The following is an 18910-nucleotide window of genomic DNA, read 5'->3' as shown; positions in this document are numbered from 1 at the left end:
CTAGAATGGGTACTGGCCAGGGAGCCGGCAGGGGGTACACTGGTCTTGGGGCTCCCACGTAGCCCCGAAAGATGGCCATATTGTGGGTGCCCGAGTAGGTTCTCACGTGGCACCAAAGTAAATATGAAGTGTGAGTGTACAGAGTGGGGCCAAGACACACACAAAAAAATAATAATAAAAAATAAATAATGAGCAGCAGAGGGAGCTCATTTAGTCCCTGCTCCGGGCAAGGAACACCACACAAGCCTTGCAAGGACTTTTTAGTTATGTGTTTGGATCCTTGTGGTGCCCCTAAAAGGGGAGAGCTGCAGAGAGTGCAGCAGCTTCTCAGCAACATTAAAAAACACACAGTAAGCCTCCTGGGTCATTGATGTCAGAGAACGTGTAATGAGTGATGTAATATGGGAAGTAATCCGCAGTGCATGGCAAGGCCGCCTTCAGTCGCGTGCAGCATGGAGTTGGGCACCAACCCCCTGCTGCAGACAGCCTCTGGCTGTGTGTGTCATGGCGTTGGCACAGGGCCAATCATGTGGTCAGGCCCTGTGCCCACCGCCGGGCACCACTATGTCATGTAACTATATAAAGGGTGTAATTTTAAGTAGGTGGGCCTACTGGCTTTGTCGATGGGTCAGAGCACCAAAATATAAAAAGTGGCTGGCCAGTTGGCTGTATCAAGTGGTCAACACATCAACATATATAAAACAGACATATTGGCATTGTCAAAAAGTCACCAATTACTATAATCACTCGCATATTTTAAAATTCATACATTGCAATTTCATTTTTAAATATATATGTTTCTTTGAGTCTTTATTTAACATTTCTCAGGCACAAAAGAGCATACATAGAATCAACCACAATGAGTTCCTGCACTCCATCCAAAGAGCATACAGCTCCAGCTCCAAGTGAAATAAAAGAAATATGGTAAGCTGCCTCTCTCCTCACAAGAGGTGACGTTTGCTGCCTGACTTCAAAATGGAAGACTTGGTCAGTAAATTGTGTAATCATGCAGGACACTACTAACCCTGTAAAAGTGGGCTCCTTGTCTCGAGATAGTTTGCGCCAGAGGGTGATGCAGCCTCATGCAGTGTCTTGGAGTCCTCAATGCATAGTAATGTGCTGTTGACTTAGAAGTGGACGGCTTGAGTGCACACGTGTGCTGTCAGGCCGGCCACTGTCCAGGACTAAAGTTTTTCACGGTGGAGTTAGGCCATAAAACGTCTGGAGATGGGCCTCTTGGGTAGGAGAAGATGGCCCAATTCATGCGAAACCTCTTCTTTTTTTGTTTAAGTAGAATGAATTTTTTATTGAAGGATATTAAGGTGTCTGTATACTTGAAACAAATTGCAATGAAAGTACATATATTGGACTATAAATATCAATTTAAAAAGGAGAGAGAACAGAATAATGGAGACATAAATCTCCACCAGCAGATCACTCGTTATCCTATACACACCTACTAAAGAGAGACAAGAAGACAACTCCGAAAAGCTAGAGTCAAACAGATCCTGCAGCATCAGTTATGAATGCACCAGTAATTGCGACACCCATGCAAATCATTGTGGCAGATTTACAAGGACTGGCGCATCCCTGCATAAACGGGAAATCAGCGGTATGGTGGCTTCCTCACTCTTGAATGAGGGGTTAGGGACTGGTCTGTAAGTGTTGCAAGGAGGTCCTTCCAGGAAATGTAGTTTAATGTCAGCAAATCCCCAAGTTTGTTGATATTCACATACACCTTGTAGCTAGTCTTCTACATCTGAAAAGCTAGCAGGTGATTTTTAAACCAGTATTATTTCTAAACACAAGCCCCCTCCACCTACGAGGTCAGTGCCAGGTGCGGCTGCACCGGTCGCACTGCCCTAGAGGCTTGATGCAGTATGAAGGATGTGTCTGTGTCCTCTAGAGACTCTATGTACTCTTCAATGGAACTCAATGATTTGGCCAGTTTTACAACTGTAGGATGTCAACAGATGTTGTAGGGGAATGTCCTTGCCCTAGGCCTCCTGTTGAAATTCTGAAGACTTCCACTAGGCCTGCCCCCTATGGAAAGCCCAGTGTTAGTGCAGCGCTGTCATTCTGCCCCATAGACAGGACTGTAGTAATATCTACTCAGCGACTCCCTTTCCAAGACCAAGACCTAGCATCAATGCGTCCTCTCTTTAGGCATGCTTGAGCAGTAGGGATGCTTAGCTGTCAAAGACATGCCAGAGAGGTTCAGAATAAATAGTTTTAGTCTATCTCTATGACTAGTCACAGATTTCTTGCAATAGCTTGAGACACCGGCTGCTTTATCCAAGAGGGAGGATACAGCTGTTCACCAAAGCCCTACACGCCCAGAAACTAAACTGGCAGTTTTGTAGTGACAAGGCTACCTTAGAGACCCTAAAACCATTGTCCAGTAACTTGGAAACTGCTCTATGTGCATAGAAAGGAGTGAAGGTTTTGTGATGGGAGATTAGGCAGCCACTAGAGCATAACAGCTTTATCCTCCAGAAGCTGAGGTCATGTCTCGTGGGCATCATCTGAAGTCTCTTTTTCAGAACTAAAAAAGAACTTTTTAGTAGAATGCAAATTCTCTTAGTCTTTGGGTAGCAAAAGCAGTGTAGTGTAGTTCCTATATTCCCAATAGGCTCTGCGCATCGGAATAATATATTCAGCAGTGTAGACCTAGGACTGAGGTTATCTAGATCTCTACTGACTATATTAGACTTAAGGTTTGCCAGCTAGCTCAGAGGTCACTAGAAACTTTCTCGAATAAACGAGGAGGAGTTTAACCTCCCTGGATAGACAAGAAGGGATTAGCTTCTGACAACCATAAAACATGACAACTTTGCTCTCCCTGAATAAGAGTGTATCTCTAGAGTCGTGTGAAAACAATAGACAGCTATTTCACTCAGTCAAATGTGCGTACTTAGTTTCACCAGAATGCAGAGAAAAGAGAGACGGGCGTTTTCAATAAAAGGTGTTATTTATTGAGCAGTCTTCTTCCTCATACAAGAGAAATGATTTGCCACGATTGTAATGCTCATGGTAAAGTAAAGTGCGTACAGTAAAAGGAGGATTATAAAATAATACTGTAAAAGCATTGATATGGTTTCTTAGCCATATGATACTTTAAAATAGATAAAATATATACATACATATATACATCGACTAATCGTACTCAACTGGTGCTTCTAAATACGCCTACCCCGGTGTACCTGACCTAAGCCTAATACATGGGAGGGAGTAAGTAAGTAGCAGTTTAAGTTAAGTTTGTTTTGCCAAGAATCTGACTCAAGAATTCTCTGTAAGGGTTTAGTCAGTTCCGTACCTGGGTAATAGAAAGCAGGAGGTCTGGTATCTCTCTCTCAGGACTCGATATCCCAGCAACCCGCAAGGGTAGGCTGGAAACGGCGGAGCTAGATTTCTCGGCAGGAGAAAAGACAGCGTCTTTCTCAGCGCGTCAAAGAAGAGGGGCAGCGTCCGTGGGCTCTCGCATCAGCTGGGCTTTCGGGCAAGTAGATAGCTGCTCTGCTCCAGATTCACCACCGTGTGTTTGCTTAAGGCAACGTTGGTATATTTATACCTGAAAGGTGCCTGGGTTTGACGTAAGGTTGGACATAAGAAGTCAATAAAGATGTCACTTAGAACTGGCCGTTCTTACAGTGCTTTACAGGAGTTCTAGGACGAAATCAAAACAAAAGCAAGGGGGATTTCCCAGGTTGCTGGAGGCTTGGTTTTGTTTAGAGAACTCGGTGTGCTTTACTAGGGGGCCGGAGAAGTAGCCCTGCTTAATGTGACAGCATGTGCTACGACTGAATTATGGATATGATTATTATGCCGTTGTATGGATATTATTGTATGTTCTGTGGTGTAATTTTGTTTGTGTTCCCCTGATGAGGGGTCAGCTGTGGAATGTTAATAGCTGGTTGGACTGTTGTAGTCCGCATTACATATTGGACTAATTGTCTATGAATTTTAATCAGTTGTTTTAGCTGTGCTAAAAGTTCTGGTATTGACATTTTTTCAATGCCTGGATGTGGTGTGTAGCTGGCTAGAACCGGCCACGTTGCTCCTGGTCTACCTAGTGGACCGAGCCTGGTGATGTGATTATTATGTTTTAGGGCGCCTTTAAACCAGAGCAGGTGCTCTTGGTATTTTAATGGTATTTCCACCTCCTCGAAAGGAGTGTATTCATCCGGTGGTTCCTCTATTTTGTAATAGTGGAATTCGTGTGTGACAGCGTTTGCTGCTGGAAAGTTTATCCATGAATAGAATACCTCTGTCTGCCGATATTCATGTGCCTCAATTATGAATACGACTATACCACCTCTCGATGTTGGTCCATTCTCTATTAGTTTAAGAGTTATAGCTTTTCTTATGTTGACCGGAATGAGTATTGCATTCGGGTCGGTCTGCAGGAGACTATTGTCATCCTCTAGGAGTCGAGCTGCTATTCTAGCTGTCTCCCTTTCTTCTTCACTTTCTGTCATTTTTTTACTGACAGAAAGGTTCTTGTTGCAGATCAACTTTCAAGGAAACCAAAATTAGGTGCACAATATTTTTGGAACACTGTATCCTTCAACATTGACTAAACCAGAAACTATACATAGAAATCTCTTCCTACTAAGTTCCGGCGTATTTTTACCTTTTACCCACTCCAGACGTCTTTTGGAGTATTTACGGGAAAAAGGGTCTGTGTGAAAAAGCACGACTGAGTTACTCTAACGTCTTGCGTTAGATTTATCGCCTTACCAAACGTTGGGCGCCATGTAGTGTAGTTCCTATATTCCCAATAGGCTCTGAGCACTGGAATAATATATTCAGCAGTGTAGACGTAGGACTGAGGTTATCTAGGTCTCTACTGACTATATTAGACTTAAGGTTTGCCAGCTAGCTCAGAGGTCACTAGAAACTTTCTCAAATAAACGAGGAGGAGTTTAACCTCCCTGGATAGACAAGAAGGGATTCGTTTCTGACAACCATAAAACATGACAACTTTGCTCTCCCTGAATAAGAGTGTATCTCTAGAGTCGTGTGAAAACAATAGACAGCTATTTCACTCAGTCAAATGTGCGTACTTAGTTTCACCAGAATGCAGAGAAAAGAGAGACGGGCATTTTCAATAAAAGGTGTTATTTATTGAGCAGTCTTCTTCCTCATACAAGAGAAATGAATTGCCACGATTGTAATGCTCATGGTAAAGTAAAGTGCGTACAGTAAAAGGAGGATTATAAAATAATACTGTAAAAGCATTGATATGGTTTCTTAGCCATATGATACTTTAAAATAGATAAAATATATACATACATATATACATTGACTAATCGTACTCAACTGGTGCTTCTAAATACGCCTACCCCGGTGTACCTGACCTAAGCCTAATACATGGGAGGGAGTAAGTAAGTAGCAGTTTAAGTTAAGTTTGTTTTGCCAAGAATCTGACTCAAGAATTCTCTGTAAGGGTTTAGTCAGTTCCGTACCTGGGTAATAGAAAGCAGGAGGTCTGGTATCTCTCTCTCAGGACTCGATATCCCAGCAACCCGCAAGGGTAGGCTGGAAACGCGGGAGCTGGATTTCTCGGCAGGAGAAAAGACAGCGTCTTTCTCAGCGCGTCAAAGAGGAGGGGCAGCGTCCGTGGGCTCTCGCATCAGCTGGGCTTTCGGGCAAGTAGATAGCGGCTCTGCTCCAGATTTACCACCGTGTGTTTGCTTAAGGCAACGTTGGTATATTTATACCTGAAAGGTGCCTGCGTTTGACGTAAGGTTGGACATAAGACGTCAATAAAGATGTCACTAAGAACTGGCCGTTCTTACAGTGCTTTACAAGAGTTCTAGGACGAAATCAAAACAAAAGCAAGGGGGATTTCCCAGGTTGCTGGAGGCTTGGTTTTGTTTAGAGAACTCGGTGTGCTTTACTAGGGGGTCGGAGAAGTAGCCCTGCTTAATGTGACAGCATGTGCTACGACTGAATTATGGATATGATTATTATGCCGTTGTATGGATATTATTGATTATAGCCGGACAAGGGCATAAAATAGGAATATCGATTCAGGTTTCCTAGATAAAACACTACAGCGGTGGATGGAATTTATACTCGGTTTTGCTAACCTTGCCTTTTTGTGTAGACTAAATGAAGGGCTAAATGGATTGGATCATGAGGCTCCCAGGTTGAAATGACCTTCCATGAAGACAAAACATAAGGTGGAAGAGAGGAAATGGGACTTGGACCAGACACATCAGTGTATGGTGCTGGTGCAGGAATAAGCTATGGGTGTATGTTATGTGTATTTGTGAAGTTCACTATCACCTGTGAGGGCATCCTGGTGTTCAGCAAGTGTGTTGCCTAACACTGCCCAGGGTAGGTTGCAGAATTCAAGAAGAAAGGAGCAGGCTCTGACGTTGAGTGGGAGGCCATTACACACTTTAGAAGCAATGTACGAGAATGCCCATTCTTCTGATCTGGTACTGTGAATGCATGGGATGTGTGTGAGCAGGAGTTCTACAGAGGGGAGGTGTCTGGGTAATTGGTGGAAGGAGATGCAACTGTTCAGGTAGGTGGCTTGAATGTATGTGTAAGGAGATTGAAATGAGCACATCTGTGTATCTGGAGCCACTTGAGCTCTTTGAGGCATAGCATGATGCAAATTATCTGTGAGAGGTTGAGGATGAGTCTGTCTAGCAAGTTCTTTATGGTTTGTAGTCTTCTGGTCAGTTGCTTGGTGATCCCAGTGTAGAGAGTATTCCCTTGGACCAACTTTCTGATCACTGACATGAGTGACGGTTCTTCTGGTGTTGCTTGGAAGCATTTTAAATATCTTCCCCGACATCTTCAGGATGTGGAAATAGGTTGCCTTGATGGCGCTGACTTATATGGTCATGTCCAGTTTGCAGCAATGAAGAATATGAGTTTTTTTGGGTGGGTGCTGGGCGCGGGTGTGAGTCTGACCAACAGTTAAAGTTCCATGTAGAGATGTTCTTGCCGAAATCACTACTTCTGTCTTGTCCATGTTGAGCTTGAGACACTTGGCTTTCATCCAGTAGGTGCTTCGGGCATGCAGGTGGTGAACTTGTTTCTTGTCTTGGGCATCTTCTTTGAGAGCGAGAGTATGAGGTGTGTTTTGTTGGCACAGAATAGTGATGTCATGTGTGTGGATGAAACTGGCCAGAGGGATCATGTATCTGTTGAAGAGGGTGGAGCCAAGTGATGCACCTTGAAGCATTCCACAGATGAGTTTGTGGGCTTCTGAGTGTAAGGTACCTGGCTGACTGCTTCTGTTCTATCCATTAAGTAGGAGCAGATTCAGTGTATAGTGTACTCAGTGTATTCTTGGATGCCAATCTTGGACAGCCGTTTGATGAGGATGGGGTGAGTCCATGTCAAATGCTGCAGGGAGGTCTAGGAGAAATGGGCTGCTATGTCTCCTCTGTCAAGGATCATGTGATTGTTGTCTGTGGCGGTGATGAGTGCTGTTTCTGTACTGTGGTTGAGCCAGAATGTGTACTGCAACACATTGAGGAGCAGGTGGTTGCTGAGGTGGTTGATGAGGTGTCATTGATTAGTTTCTTTAAAACCTTGTCTTGGTATCTTAGAAGGGAGATGGGCCTGTACCTGGAGAGCATGGCTGGGTCAGTGTATGGTGTCTTGAGCAGGAAAGTGATGGTGACATGTTTCCAAATGTCCGGGAATGTGGTGGAGTTGATGAAGGCATTGAAGATGGGTGTGAGTGCCTTGGTGATCAATGGGACAAATGCGGCCCCGGAGTGGATGGTCTTCTAGGTAAGAGCGGTTTCAATGATGGTGACGGCAGCCCATGAGGTCAGTGTTCGTTCTTCAGCCATGATGGAAAGTTGAGTTGCAACAGTGGGAGGGTCTGGTTGAGGGTCGAAGTTGCCATATATGGAGGTGGTTTTATTGCAAAAGAATTCAGAGAGCTTGTTGCAACAGTCTTGCGAGGGAGTAATGTTGCTGGAGGCAGCAAGAGGCGCAGTGAAATCATTGATTATGATTATTGCTCCCGGTTTTGTGGTATTTATGTTGTTGCGATTTCCGTCTGTATTTATCCATATTAACTTTTTGCTAATTTTATCTGTATTTATCCATATTTATTTTGGGTTTTGTGGAAAAATTAAGCTGAAATTAGTATATTTCCACATTTATTTAACCGATAAATATGCAGTCATACTTGAATGTCTGCCTGGTTTCAGTGCCGTGAACACCTGAAGAAGATAAATCAGTGCATGTATATGAAAATATACAAATTTTAGTATAAACTTTGCGCATATCTACTGCTGTTAAAGCCTCTTTACAAAAATTCCTTTTTTTTAACCCCCTTATTTATCAATCCACACATCTATTGGCCTATCACTCATAGCAGACAGTATTTAGAATTACTCAAAAGCAATCCAATTTCTGTTTTTATCCACATTTAAAAATAAATACAGACAAGAAAATGAATGTTTTCTGTCTGTGTTTATCTGCAAAAGTCAGTAACAATGGCAAACAGGGAGCCTTAGTTATGATGAAGATTTGCTTGCTCCTTTGTGCGAGTGTCGATGCAGTCTGCAAGAACTGTGCACTCATTGTTCTGTATCTACTGGTGGCTTAAGGCTGATTTGAAGATGCCTTTAGCTGTGGTGTCTTCACTTATTCTCCATTTGCACTCCAGTTGCGTGCACTGGTGTTTCATCAGCCTGAGTTGCTCTGTGTACCAGCTGGCCTGTGGTCTGGATCTTGCAGTTGGGTTGTGCTTAGGGGGAACCAGAGTGTCAGCGCATGCAGTGATCCAGCTGTTGAGGTTCTTGATTGCTTTCAGAAAGTTGCTGATGTCTTGGGAAAGTGCGTGGAGAAGCTGGAAGCCCATTTCTTTTTTGTGATGCTTTCCCAGCTGCAGTGGGCAGTTCTGGTGATGTCCAGTCTGTGTTGTTGCAGGATGGGTATCTAAGGTGATGTTGGATGGATATGCAGTAACTGAGGAGGGTGTGGTCTGTCTAGGTCATAGTTGCTGGCTTGTCAAGTGTGATTTTTGTGATTGAGAAGAAATCGGGTCCAATAGCTATCCAGTGTTGTATGGGTTCGATAATGTGCTGTGTGAGGCCAATGTTTCCTAGATTTTCTAGAAGGGCCATAGAAATTAGGTTGGTGCAGTATTCTAGGTGAAAATTAAGGTTCTGAGGAGAATGAAAATGCTGGTGTTGATGATGAGGGGTACAACAAAGTCTGGGATGTTGCTGACGAAATTGGTGCACGGTCTTAGTGGTCTGTATACGAGGGTTCTGCCCAGGTAGAAATTGGCTGTGATGCATAATGTGAGGTGGTCCATGTAGCTGGTATATATGTCCATGTAGGTGGTGTGGCTGATGGTGTCATTGAATAAGATGGTGACACCGCCTCTGGGCATATGTTAACTGTATCGCCTGCTGATCTTACAGCCAGCAGGAATGGCTGCAGCAATTTCTGGTGCAGAGTTTGGGTCTAGACATCTTTTCATGAGGAAGAGCAGGGCCGGAGCGTGGTCCTGCAGTAGATCTTATATCTATGTGGCATGTGTTGAGGAGGATGCATGCCAATATAGTATATTGCGTGGGTAGTGATTGTTCTGTGTGAACTTGAATGGGTGGCTGGTTTATGTAAGTGTGAGCTTATGGGGTGCTTGATGCTGTTTGTGTGGGAGTGTAGGGTGTGGGAGAGTTCGTGAGAACTTGCAGAAGGTGCATGTGAATGCTCTCTCCGTGTTGCGTGGAGCAGTGCAGCGAGCAGCAGCTGGAGTGTGGAGTGCGGAGGAGCATGGCACAGCAAAAGTGGGTAGGGGGGAAGATCAGGGTTCCTGACACTGGGCGTGGTCCAGGCACGGACAGGTGCAAGTGGCCTTGCCTTTGGTGTGCCTTCAACATCCCTGCAGGGCATCTGCTCTTCGACTGCCACTAAGTAGATCCTATGAGGAGAGAGGAACGCGGTGGGAGGTGTGCAGATGGATGATGGGAATTTAAGTCCCCTTGTTTGTCTTCTTCTTTTAAAGACAGTTTTGGTGGGAAACTAGTGATGTTTATTCTTGGGCAGATGGATGATGGGAAATACAGTGATGTCACTTCCAATGCAGTTGGATGATGTTAAATGACGTCCTCTTGCTTGGCTTCTTCTTTTAAAGATGGTTTTAGAGGAAAACCAGTCACTTCCTGTGCAGATAGATGATAGGACATGCAGTGATGCCACTTCCTGTGCAGATGGATGATGGGAAATTTACATGTTACAGCCTCAAACATTTCATGAAGGCACTCTTTCCAGAAAAAGGTATGACTAAGGTATATCAATTGGTTGATGTGGTCTGGTAAAGCTGACCCACCTGCACTGATAAGGGTGGTGAGGAGATTGTGCCTCATCTATAAGGGAAGACTGATGAACATGAGCGTAATCTTCCAGGATCTTGTAAAGGTGAGAGAAAAGCAGAGTGATGTGACCATCTGGAATTAGAGGCAGACAGATACAGGTGTCAATACCCAGCTGAGCTGGTGGCACAATAGGGCAGTGGGCTGAACGTGGCTGCTGCCATTACCCCATACCTTCAACCACTCCTCGTATAATAGATTCTTACTGGTCCACTGTGTGGAGTCAATGGAGCTGGGAAATATGTGTTTTTTCATTTTTTTCTTCCTAGAATTATTTGGCAGCATTTCCTTCTAAACCATGTCCTTCACAGAACAAAAGTGAGTCCAGCCACTGAGGAGATGGAGGAGTTCAGGACAAGACAGTACGTTTCAGTCTGTGAAGGGCATTCTTTATAGAAAGTTACTCGACATTCTCTGCAATGCTTTGTTACATTGCATTAGGGTGGGATGTGTTCCTCTGAAATACCACAACGGAGGGTTAGTGGAGGGGGAAATGGCATCCGTTCTGGCAGCATAATGGATCCTCCTGACCGATTGCTGGTGTATCATGACAACTGCATTTCAGACATTAGAAGACCTTCATTCGGTGCATTCAGGAACTGCTAAAGGGTTATGCTAGTTATCCAGAGTATTCCGACTACTTCTTACTCAAAAGGCATTCATTCAGTAGTTAAACACTGAAATGCTGGGAGCTCCACTGTAGACAATGAAACAGCTCAAGGCCAATGAAGGCTGGTACATACATGCTGCTCCAGCATTCCAATGTTTGTCTTTATCTTTCTTCCTTTTTTAATTTAGAACACACTACCACCCTAGGGGTGAAATGTTCCGATAGCATTATAGCCCCTATGCCTTGATCCACACTGACTGTAGAAGGTCCTCTTCCTCGTTATAGGCCCCCGCCTGTGGCCTGATCTGTGAATCTGGTTCAGGGCCTTGTCTTGCTGTCTAGGATGAAATGAAGGGGCCAGTATTATAAAGAAAAAGACACGGGTCAGGAAGATAAGACCAATGAATTTATTAAGTCCAACTTGTGAATCTCTAGCTCACCTCTATCACACTCGGGTTCTCTCCTCTCGTCAACATTCTATCTTTATCTCTCTCTCCCAGGTCTAAAGGTGTATACCATGCTGGGCAGGAAAAAAGGTGGTGGGGGAGGCTGGCAAGGACTGCCTGGGAGGAAGAGGGCCACAGGTTATTTAAATGGCTAAAATTACAGCAGTTACACAGTTGGTAATTGCCCTTTCTCCCCATGTACTATCATCTTCTGCATGGGTTCAGAATTCTGCAGGAATGCAATTAATGGCAGTAAAAGAGTTATCAGCAGAAGTATTAACCGCTGCTAATGCCTCTGCAGAGTACAGTAACACTTAGCAGGGCCCCTGGAATTATGCAGCAGAAGAGGTCCAAATTATGCGACAGAGTTGACAAAATTATGCAGCAAGAAACACCGGCATGTTTTGTGATAGTATTACTTTGTTATTGTGTGAGATTTTTACACTTATTTACACTGTCAGAGCATTGGTTTCACCTCATTAGTACCAATTTAACACCAAAATATAGCAATAAGAAACAGAAAGGTGGCCGGCCAGTTGACCTTTGCAAAGGGTCTTCCACTGAGCGACAACAGGTGTTGCTGCGTTTTTAGTAACTTTTGAACTGTTTGAGATAGAAAAAAGATAGTTTTTTTGTTAAAATCTGCAGATTATGCAGCAGATGATCGATTACGTGGCAAATGTGGCATATCTATAATTATACGAAAAATTCCACGGCTGCAGGATTGCAAAATGTCAGTGGCCCTGCACTTATGCTGAGATACTGCAGCTGTTTTAGCAGTGGAGACTTTCCTCTGACTGATAATTACAGCAGCATCTCCAGTGCCATTCAGTAAGCAGGACACCTTCATCTGGGTATTTGGCTGTAATTACATCTGTGACTGCATTTCCACCTTTGCGTCGTATTTCTCACTCATGCAGCTTAATTAATCTGCTAAGAGAGTCTTTCTCCCCTGCCTCTCATGGCACTATTACGGCTCAGGAGTGTGAAGTGAGAAACAATTATTTCTCCATTTCATACATTGGTGAGCTTCACCGAGCACAGGAAGACACTTCATTCATTTTGTTTGTTTCCCTCACCAAAGGCACAAGCACAAGAGAACAGCAGATCCTAGCTTTAGATGACACCTGGTAATGACCATCTAATTCCGGGTCACGAAACCAGGTGTTTGTGACCCTGAAGTAAATGGTCCCTACCTAAACTCGACCGGAAGCCTGGCATGGCTGATTGAGGTGAGAAGGTCATTTTAGACATGGGGCAATGCAGTGCAATACAGCATGGGTGTTTTATATATATATATATATATATATATATATATATATATATATATATATATATATATATATATATATATATATATATATATATATACATATATATATATATATATATATATATATATATATTCACTGAAAAAAACATAGGTTTCACACCAGTTATAGTTAGCTGGAAATTTTACTCGCATAAAACCAATGAAATTCCCACGTTATAGTTAGTTGGACTCACTATAACTTGCGTGTGCAATGCACTGCTGATGACGTGACATATTACATCACTCATGACATGGTCAGTGACATCACTCATGACATCACTGATGACACCATCCTTGTGACAGAGTGACAGACCTCCTTTCACTGTAATGTAACCCTTGAAACACATATTCAAAAATAGAAACTAAAATTTTCAGAAAAATGGAGATACCCATACCAGTTACAACAACCAATTCAGTAATTCCACCATCTATATACACATCCACTCATTCACCAACAGTTCTATGTAGTCACTCATATATATATTCACTGAAAAAACCATAGGTTTCACACCAGTTATAGTTAGCTGGAAATTTTACTCGCATAAAACCAATGAAATTCCCACGTTATAGTTAGTTGGACTCACTATAACATGCGTGTGCAATGCACTGCTGATGACGTCACATATTACATCACTCATGACATGGTCAGTGACATCACTCATGACATCACTGATGACACCATCCTTGTGACAGAGTGACAGACCTCCTTTCACTGTAATGTAACCCTTGAAACACATATTCAAAAATAGAAACTAAAATTTTCAGAAAAATGGAGATACCCATACCAGTTACAACAACCAATTCAGTAATTCCACCATCTATATACACATCCACTCATTCACCAACAGTTCTATGTAGTCACTCATACATATACTCACTCATCATATGTAGTGATACACCTATACATCCTGTTACACACCGACAGTCATCCAAAAGATACTCTCACACATACTCACACATGCAAAAAAACTATTGAACATCCATTTATTTGCATATACAGCTATACATACACTACCACCTTACTTCTAAGGAACCTTACACATACTTACTCTCTTAAACAATCACTTATAGAAACACATACTTATTTAAACAGGAACTCTTACAATCCCTTACTCTCACATATAGTCACTTATATACATCAAAATTCACATATACTACATTAAAAAATATGTAGTTACTGATAAAGACACTAGTGAGACAGTCATTCACTCACTAACATACACATATACACACTCATCCACCCATACAGTCCTGCACATGTGCTGTATTCAAAACACATACAAACAGAGAGTCAGTCATTCATGCATCTATGTGCTAAGTAATACCCCCACCAAACCATACAAACACTTATACTGATACTAAGAAAAACATCTAATAACCCATATACCTACACATGAAGCTACTCACCAACCCATGCAGCCACTTATACACAAAGTGAAACATTAATACATATATTTAAATATTTAAACATTATTCACTAATATTTATTTTTCAGAAAGACACACATTCACTGGATGGTGTCATCAGTGATGTCATGAGTGATGTCACTGACCATGTCATGAGTGATGTAATATGTGACGTCATCAGCAGTGCATTGCACGCGCAAGTTATAGTGAGTCCAACTAACTATAACGTGGGAATTTCATTGGTTTTATGCGAGTAAAATTTCCAGCTAACTATAACTGGTGTGAAACCTATGGTTTTTTCAGTGAATTTAATAGGTTTTTTAAATGCTAATTCCTAACTATAACTGGTGTGAAACCTATGGTTTTTTCAGTGAATTTCATAGGTTTTTTAATAGCAAATCTCTATAGGTATAAAAAGTAAAAAAAATTTATAACGAATTTTATATTGTATATTTATGTAATTTTTTATTTATTTTTTTGCTTGGGGCGCGTACCAGGGAGCGCCCCGGTCAGCCCAATGTTGCGGCGCGCCCCGGGGCACGTACCGGGGAGCGTCCCGTTAGCGCTATTTTCGCGAACAAAAACAACATCGTGACGTTTGGCGTAGACGCGTGATGCGTCATATGACGCACAGCGTAAGCGCACCCGAAAGCACGCGAGCGCATACGATCGCGCAACGTCTTGACGTGCTTACACTACGCGCCCGCGGACGGGCCCTGTAGCGCGACCACCGGCGCGCCCCGCGGCGCATAGCGTAAGCGCATCGGGTCATGTGACCTGAAAATAACACTTTCTATTGGTGCAGAACAGTTTTGGTTTCCAAATGAGTAAAGCCCGGGTCATATGACCTGAAAATAACACTTCTCATTGGTCAAGGACACTTTGTTTTTTGCAAATGATGAAAGACCCCACCTTCTATCCTTATTCTGACTTTGTCCTTTGACTGAGGAAGACCTGTTTCAGCAATAGAGAGAGAACTATTTTGTACTTTCAAATGGCTACTGTAGCTGCAACAGCTGGAGCATCGACACCACCACCACCAAGAGGACCACCACAACAGTACATTGCTGGTCAAGAAGAGGAGGAGGAGGAAGAGGAAGAGGAGGAGGGGAGAAGATGGCTGCCTGAACAAAATACCCCATACAAGCCCAAGTCACACATTGTATGGGAGTTTTTTTCAATCCCAGAGGGCAAGAAAAAAGTGAATGGTAACTTGCCTAATCTGTGGCGAACAAATCTCAAGGGGCAACCCAAACAAAAAATATTCCTTTGGTAATAATACCATGATTCAACATATGATCCGGAAGCATCCTAACAACTATTCTCGTGCAGAGCTCAGGGAACTGGCCAGTAACCTCCCCCAGTCTTCAAGGACCACCTCCAAAAGAACACAACCCACTCCATCGGGACCAGAAACAACGGAGATGATGCCTTGTATACAACCACGATTTGCAAATTTTAGAATCACATGTATTGCATGTGGCAAGCTCATCGCCTATGGTGAAAAGAGCATGAAGCTCGTCGTCCTTGCTGGTGACAATCACAAATGCCCCAAAGAACAGTAATTTTTTCCGTTTTTTGTTTTTTGCTCCTGTTGAGCCATTTACAATTCCCTGTTTTTTGTTTCTCCCCATAAAAAATACAAAAAATATATAAAACTGTTTTGAAAAGCCAAAAAAAGTACAAAATGTTCAAAAAAACATTAAAAAAAATATAAAACAACAAAAAGAAGAAAAAAAACAGTTCTTTTTATAACTACCTTTCATTCATAAAAATAAACCTATATTTTTAATGAATCTCTGTCAATTTTCTTTTCTTAGGGTACGCGTACCGGGCCCCCCCCCCAAAAAATAGAAAAAAAAATTTTATGAAGGAGTTAGCATGAGGGAAGAACACAAAGAGAGTAATGTTAAGAGAAAGAGAGCTACAGGATGAACACAGAGGGATTGTTTATTACATAGTAAAAAACAGAGAAGGTGTAATAGGGTGAAAGTGAGAAAAGTAAAATGACTAAAGGAGCGAAAGAAGGGAAGAGAGAGGAAGAAGACTAAAGTAGAGATCGACAGGCTGGGTTCAGACCTGCTCATTCCACTGAGGCAGTTGTGGTGGCAGTTATGGACACGCTGAAACAGGGAGCTGACAGGAATTTGGCCCAGGCCCTTGTACTTTTAGACCTCTCAGCCGCTTTCGACACGGTCGACCATGGTATCTTGGTCGACCGTGTCAGAAATGCCGGCATTTCTGGCTTGGCCCTGTCATGGGTGGTATCTTTCCTTCATTCCCGTTCTCAATCTGTCCGGCTTTCTTCTTTTTCTGCCCCTCTATCCTCTCTTTCCTGTGGTGTTCCCCAGGGTTCTGCTCTGTCCCCGCTTTTGTTCAATCTTTATATGCAGCCCCTTCTTGTCTCTCTTCGTCAGTTCTCACTTACTGCTTTTAACTATGCAGATGATCTGCAGCTTATTTTTCCTCTCAATTCTTCTCCCTCCTCCTGTTCTAATTTTCAAAATGCCATGCTCTTCATCTACGAGTGGATGAACCTTAGTCAACTTAAGCTCAACCTAAGCAAAACGGAGCTGGTGGTGACCGGTGGTTCTCTTACTCCCTGGTCTCCCAACTTCTGGCCTGCAGCTTTGGGTTCCCCTCCTTGTTCAGTGAATACTGTGAAGAGCCTGGGGGTCACCATTTCTAGTGACCTCTCAATGCGGCCACATATCAACACCGTCACTTCGGCTTGTTTCTTTCATCTCCGCCGAATCGGGAAGATTCGCAGGTTTCTATCCCAAGAGGCCCTTATTCTTGTTATCCTTGCCCTCATCACCTCACGTCTAGATTATGCCAACTGTCTATACGTGGGGGTCCCTGCCTGCCATCTTTCCCGTCTCCAACTGGTCCAGAACCAGGCAGCCAGACTAATTTTTCAGCAACCTAAACATCAGCATGTCACCCCTTTGCTGAAAACTTTACACCGGCTCCCAGTTGCACAGCGGTGTGTTTTTAAAATGGCCTGCACCATTTTCAAATCCTTGTTCTCATGCGCCCCTGCCTTTATTTCTTCCTGTTTGCACGCCTATATCCCTTCCCGTCACCTCAGATCTTCGGCTCATAACCTTCTGATCACCCCTAGGTTCAACCGTAAGAAACATGGAGGAGCCTGCTTCTCCTTCCTTGCTCCTGTTACCTGGAACTCCTTTCCTCTTGCCATTCGTTTGTCCACCGATTATCGTTGCTTTCGCAATTCCTTGAAAACTTACTTGTTCCGTCTGGCGCACGGCTAGCGGCCCTGTCCCTGAATGTTCTCCTCCCACCTGGTCTCGAGCGCCAAGAAACCAATTGGTGTATGTGCGCGGTACCAAATCTTTTTTAATAATAATAATAATAGAGATAGTGGGAGAATCTGAGTGGGTGTTGAAAGAAAAAGAAAGGACAGTAAAAAATTGAGAATGAAGGGTAGTGGCGTAACCGGGATAAATGAAGAACGGTGAGTGAGGGTAAGAAAAGACCAGTTAGTGTAAGTAAAGAGGGGTGAAAGAGGGTGAAAAATTTAATTAGGATAAGACATGGGGAGTGACAAAGAGAAAGGACAAAGAGAGTAAAGAAAACAGTGCCTGAATGGGTTTGAGTGAAACAGCAAAGAAAGATAAGTAATGCAGTGTGTGTGACTTATAGGGAGTCAGTGGGTGTAGGTCGGGGTGTGGGTGAGTAAGGTGTGTCTGTGGGTGTGGATGTGTGGGGTGTTTTGGTGTGGGTGGAGGTGAGGGTGTGTGAAGTATGTGTGAGGAGTGTATGGGTGTGGGGTGTATATGTGTGTGATGTATGTGTGTGTATGGAATGTGTGTGTGTATGTGAAGAGTGTGTGTGGGGGGATGTTTTGTGTGTATGAGGTGTGTGTGTGGTGTGTGTGTGGGGTGTATGTTAGAGGTATGTGTATGTATTGAGAGGGGGATGAGGTGTGTGTGTAGGAGTAAGGTAAATAATTAGGAAAAACAGAATGAGTGAAAAAGCAAAGGAAGGGAACAGAGGGTAAGTGAAGTAAAGAATAGGGATTGAAAGAAGTTGAATATGAGAGGGGAAGGAGGGAAATTGGAGTAAACATGGAGAATAAGAATAAGTGAGGGAAACAGAATAAAGACACATGAGTGAGGTTGGTTGAGAAAATATTAGTGAGCTTAAAGCAAAGGGTAATGACAAAATACATTTTTATAGTCATACTTACCATATAATAAATGTAACTTTAATGAATTTTTTTTACTACACTTTGTATCTGTGAAAGAGAGAAGAAAAAATAAGTCATAATTAGTAAAATGTGTATTTTAAATTAAAATATACAAATGAAGAGGTTAAAAATCATAACAGTGTATTTAGAAATAAAGTAAGAGTGAAGGACACAGGAAGGGAAATAAAGTAAGGTAGAAGGATAAAAAGAGAAAAAAAGAAATAGAATGAGAGCAAATTACTAAGAGTAAGGCATATAGATTCACTGACACAGAGGAAGAGAAGAACAGAGAAATTACCTGAAGGTAAGAAAGATACTAAAACAATGTGAGTTAGCAAAACTAAGTCAGGAAACAGTAGTGAGTAAAAAGATAATAACAGAGACGGAAAAGAGTCTAATTAAGGATGCATTTAGAAGATTGAGAAATAGAAGATAACTGAGAGTAAGTGAAGAACAGTCAAAGTGAAGGGATGAAGGGAGAGAGGATAATATACAACGATTGAAGGAAATGGAGTCAGGAAGTTAGTAGACAGACACACTAAGAGAACAAGCA

At 42.7% G+C, this 18910-nt stretch overlaps 1 protein-coding gene across 1 annotated transcript in view; it reads right to left on the bottom strand.

Moving 5' to 3' along the window:
- LOC144817844 (BOS complex subunit NCLN-like) overlaps positions 1–18910 on the bottom strand; it is a 273806-nt gene that overhangs the window by 177992 nt on the left and 76904 nt on the right. The gene's annotated exons all lie outside the window — the stretch shown is intronic.

The sequence above is a fragment of the Lissotriton helveticus genome, chromosome 2_1 (genome assembly GCF_964261635.1).
Source record: "Lissotriton helveticus chromosome 2_1, aLisHel1.1, whole genome shotgun sequence".
In the NCBI taxonomy this organism is placed as follows: Eukaryota; Metazoa; Chordata; class Amphibia; order Caudata; family Salamandridae; genus Lissotriton; species Lissotriton helveticus.
The sequence above is the reverse complement of the archived record's forward strand: the minus strand, read 5'-3'. Positions and strand labels throughout refer to the sequence as shown.